General features: G+C 47.0%; 1 protein-coding gene across 1 annotated transcript in view; it reads left to right on the top strand.

Moving 5' to 3' along the window:
* Nucleotides 1-4,809, top strand: part of LOC146035642 (zinc finger MYM-type protein 1-like) — a 14,785-nt gene continuing 9,976 nt past the window's right edge. Inside the window, exons 1-2 of the mRNA XM_083159218.1 lie at nt 1-419; nt 2,102-2,185. The gene's annotated coding sequence lies outside the window, so the exon portion shown is untranslated. The remainder of the gene's footprint in view (nt 420-2,101; nt 2,186-4,809) is intronic.

Here is a 4,809-nt window from a genome sequence, read left to right as displayed (position 1 = left end):
AGCGCCGCAGGTACACCTGCGCCGCACGGGTCCCCCTGCCCGCTCCCTAGGGGGGCGCAATATTTATTGTAACGCCACTGCTGAGAGGTTAGCTGCACCTCTTACTACCTCGCTGTTAATAGAGGTAGAAGATGGGCATAGAAAAAGGAAGAATAGAGGTGCGCTGGTGTAGGTTTTACCCAAATTTCATACACAATGGTAGAATGAAATAAAATAATTTATTTTGTACAATAATATAAAAACAGTTGATTCTCACACAAATGATCGTATCATATTAGATACCATTTTTAACAGGTATGTTTTCCTGAAAGACCCTACGCAAATATTCAATAAGGAGGAAACCAGGCTGGTGATGGAGGATGAAAATGAGGATGAGAGGGAGACAAATAGGTTGAAGGAGAGGATTCAACTGGGGATAGGTAGAGATCCCTTTCCCTAATTTTATGGTTTTTTTTGGTATACATACCAATCTGAAATGTGTTCACTTTTAATAGATGGATGGACCGATAGGAGTCCGCCCCTTTGGAGGGGTGTTGACTATCTGAGTATCTAAAATAGTTATGATGAAGTCAGTCCATCACCAATATGGCAGAACCAGTCACCTCGACGCGTTTGTTTCGTCCTTGCCCTTCCGGCTGGACTTCCTCAGGAGTGTGACTGCTTCACTCCAAGGCCCTGTTTATATAGGCTATGTCAAACCCATTTCCTGTTCAAAATTCCCGCCATTCACGGGTACACACTTTCCGAGATAAACATGTTTACTCTGTGGAACGCATAACCTCATTTCCGGAAGTCCCAATGGAATGCAAAGGACTTCCGGTTCCTTAGTAATTTAAAACTTTAAATTTTTTTTGCCTTGGAGTGAAGCAGTCACACTCCTGAGGAAGTCCAGCCGGAAGGGCATGGACGAAATGCGTCGAGGTGACTGGTTCTGCCATATTGGTGATGGACTGACTTCATCATATATCAGATAAGCTGAAAATAACTTTTTTATTGTACGGAGATATTTTTGTGTTGGGAATAAAAACTGTAAATTTTATTACACTATTGTTTCCTTCTCTGTTGCTCTTATCTCCCATATATTTGTGCTTGGTGAGAAAAAAGTGTCCCATTATTTGAGAGAAGAACTTTCCTGGTAGAAGGTGGATACTCATTTTTGAATTTGCACAACAAGCGGTGGTGGATTACCACCAACAACGGTACTCCTTGAATTGTTGGGGTGCTGTAGTCTCCCTCTATGGGCAGTATTCAATGAGAAAGTTCTCTGTGTTTTATGGAGAATTTTTGCTTTTTTCGCCTTGGACGGAGCATTTTGCTCTCCAAAAGCGAGCAACCCTATTCAATGTGAAATATTCTCCGTCTTTCTAAGTGATTTTCTCCGTGTCTCTCCGTGTAGCAATTCTCCATCTTTTGATGGGGAGCTGGAATGTGAACTTTTAAACTAAAAGTTTTTTTTTTTAAATTTTGGTGTAAAAAAATCAGGTTTTTTTTCTGTGAAGGGGCATGTTATTTTTATTCATGTGCGTATAGCATTTTTAATAAAAATAAAAAAAAATGTTTAAATTTTTTTTTTTTTTTACACAGTGCAGCCAGCAGGGGGCCGGAGCGCTCGAGCCGCTCATTAGATATTCATATATTCACTGCACCCGATGGTTAATATGCACGATCTGGTGCAGTGAATACTGGGTCCCCCGCTGGCTATAGGGGGGGGGGCAGCCTGTGCTGCCTGGGTCCTGGGGAGCCCCCCTCCCCACTACATTCCTCTGGAGCAGCCAGGGAGACTTTAATCTCTCTTGCTGCTTCCGTCCCCCGGCTCCCTGAAAGCTCCCTGCCGCGGACGCTCGTCCGCTGCAGGGGTTAAGACTTGCCGCGAGTGGCGGCGAGCATCAGCCACATTGAATAGTGGGTAAAGTGCCGTGACGGAGAATCTCCAAACATGGAGAATCTCCGCTAAAACACGGAGAGTGCATGGAGAGCGAAATAAAACGCTCTCCATGCACGGAGAACTTTCTCATTGAATACTGCCCTATGTGGTGGAGGGAAGTGTACGAACAATTACATACTGTACTAGGAGGCGCATATCTCACTTTTTGTTTTTTAGATTACCATTGAAAGGGGTTCCACGAACAGAAACCCATTGGAGAAGTGCTGCCGCCCTGAAACGGAGGGAGAGTGCATAAAAAAAGTACATTAAAAGTACAAATAGAGTCAAATTGGACTCAAGAATCTAGTGACATTTTTTGAGGGTGAACTTAGTTTTGCGCTAAAATACCACTATTAACGTGTTATATATATATATATGACGAAGTTATATATATATATATGACGAAGTCTCTGACGAAACATGTTAGGGCTTGGTCAGTGATACCCGTGCTGACTGTGTCCCGGCGCTGTCTTCTGCCTGTGTCCCCGGCCTCCGGTTTCCGAGTCCTGTCGGCGCAACCCAGCGTCTGCGAGTCCCTGTCGACCTGATGCCAGTGGAGATGCGGTTGGAGCAGATTTGCCGTGGTATTGTTTGTTTTATCATGTGGTAACCAGCCCACACTGTTCTTTTATTGGTACGAGCAATTGCTTTTATCCTTTTTAAGGAGTGTTTGTTCCTCCATAATAAACACTGGCGTAATTTGCGCAAGGCAGCCCCCGCCACTGGGGGAGCGGGGGCTGCGTGGGCGCCGGGCCGCAGGCTCCTGCCCGGCGCTCTGAGCTGCCTGCTGTGCGAAGTGTGGTGCAGCGCTGCTGTCGCGCCGACACAGCACGGGCGCCGCCATGACAGTCTGACAGAATCACAGTCAGACTGTCACGTGACGCGGCTGTCCAATGGGGAGGGTAGGCGGGCGGGCTGCGTTAAAATGAGAGGGCGGGGGGCGTGGCCTGGCACGGAGAGTGACAGGCAATGACTGCTGGTCACCCCCTGCCTCAGCTTTTCTATGCGTGTGACGTGATGACGTCACACGCTGGAGAGGCCACGCTGGAGAGGAGCCGGGAAGCTGAGCAGAGGCAGTGAGGCACGCAGCACGCTTCCAAGTCTCACTCTCAGCTTATAACAAGCGGATTTGTGCTTGTTATCTTTGTGAGTACTGAGTTCAGTTGCTTATTTTATATTAGGGTTGCTTGTTTGGGGGCTTATTTTAATTATATTTACCAGCAGCTTGTTTTGGGCTTTGTGGTTTTTATTTTTTGGGGGGGAAATTCACTCATTTAGCATAGAGATAAGGGACAAACACATGTGAGAACAAGTAGAACTAATAGCCCCCACACTAAAATGATGTTTTGGCCGATTGTCCTATTTCTGACCGATATATCGGCCGATTTTTATCGATAATCGACAATAATCGACTGATTTTTGTCGATTATCGGAAAAATCGGCTATCTCTGTTGCTGTCTGCTGGTTGTGTGTATTCATTAGGGCTAATGGGGCAGATGTGTTATAGCGGCGCTATAATACTTCCTGCTTCGCCTCATTAGCGAGGCGAAGCAGGAGGGGAGACCGACAAGATGCATTAATATCTTGTCTGGCAAAGCAGGGGAGCGTAAACTCCCCCCTCCGGCGATGTCTCCTTTTGGAGATAGCGCATCAGTTTACACTGATGCGCTGTCTCCTGTCCCCCAGCCGGCTGCAGTGGGCATGCGCGGGATCTCGCTATTCACGCGAGATGCCCTGAGCCAACAGCAGGGGCAGTGCTGTCCCTGCTGTTTAGATAGGGCTTCGCCAGCCTGCTGCTGGCGAATCCAAAACCAGCATCATGCGGAACGGTCAGCGATGCTGACCGTTCATACATTCGACCTGATATCATTTAGATAACAGCGCCGATATGGACAGGGGCGCATAGCACCCCTGTCCTTTACCGCACACTGGCTCCATTGTACATGGGGGGAGAAGGGGTATCAGTGCGCTGATACCCCTTCTCCCCCATAACGAATGGTCATACATCTGCCCCAATCTGATTTAAACATTAGGGCTAATCTGATTTAATACTTATAAGATTGTTTTATCTTTACTTAAGGTGCCCAATACACAGCACATTTTAACAGGTGTGATGCGTGCTCCTGCACACATCACATTGCACTGCACAAAAAGTATGTGCTGCACAACATTGCATTGCATCCTGTTCAAAACACATGCAATGCGATCAAGGACAAAATGCGCGGTGCCTATTGCACTAGGGTCCTCATTCTAATTTACCCGCAAAGCTGCAGAATTCGCAGCTTTGTGTGTTATGTTGTGTGTTATGTAAATGACGCCCACATGCAGATTTCACCTGCATGCATGCGAATGGATGTTTTGCATAAACATCCATTCACAGCCTTATGTGTAGGGCAGAAACCATTCGATAGACGCCGACCATCGAATGGTTTCTCTAGCGCTTGCAGAACTAAGACAATATCTGGTGTCTTAGATCTGCTGCTCCCTCTGTGGGAAGAGGGCGGGCGGCTGACATCCGATGATGTCAGCTGCCGACCCCTGGTACCCATGTCACCTGCGAATTTCCATGGAAATGCCCATGAAACGCTGGGTGTTCCGATGGGCGCTACCCATGGAAGCTGCCCCACGACCCTCGCCCGCACTGCTAAGTGTGAACGAGCCGGTGAATAATCAATTCACCGTGCCCACTCGCACAAAGCGGCTGCACATGTGCATAAAAGTTTATGCACATTCGAAGTAGCTAAACATCGCTCCCCAGTGCAAAGGTTCAGGGGAGCGATCAGACCAGAATCTGAGACCATGTATGCACCTTTTAGAATAAATATTTCTTAGTGCATACAAACAATCACAATTATTTTTCCGAATGGTTTGGGCTTGTTTTTCGA

Source organism: Crinia signifera, chromosome 9 (assembly GCF_055691185.1).
Source record: "Crinia signifera chromosome 9, ASM5569118v1, whole genome shotgun sequence".
In the NCBI taxonomy this organism is placed as follows: Eukaryota; Metazoa; Chordata; class Amphibia; order Anura; family Myobatrachidae; genus Crinia; species Crinia signifera.
This window is presented reverse-complemented; position numbering and strand designations above follow the sequence as displayed.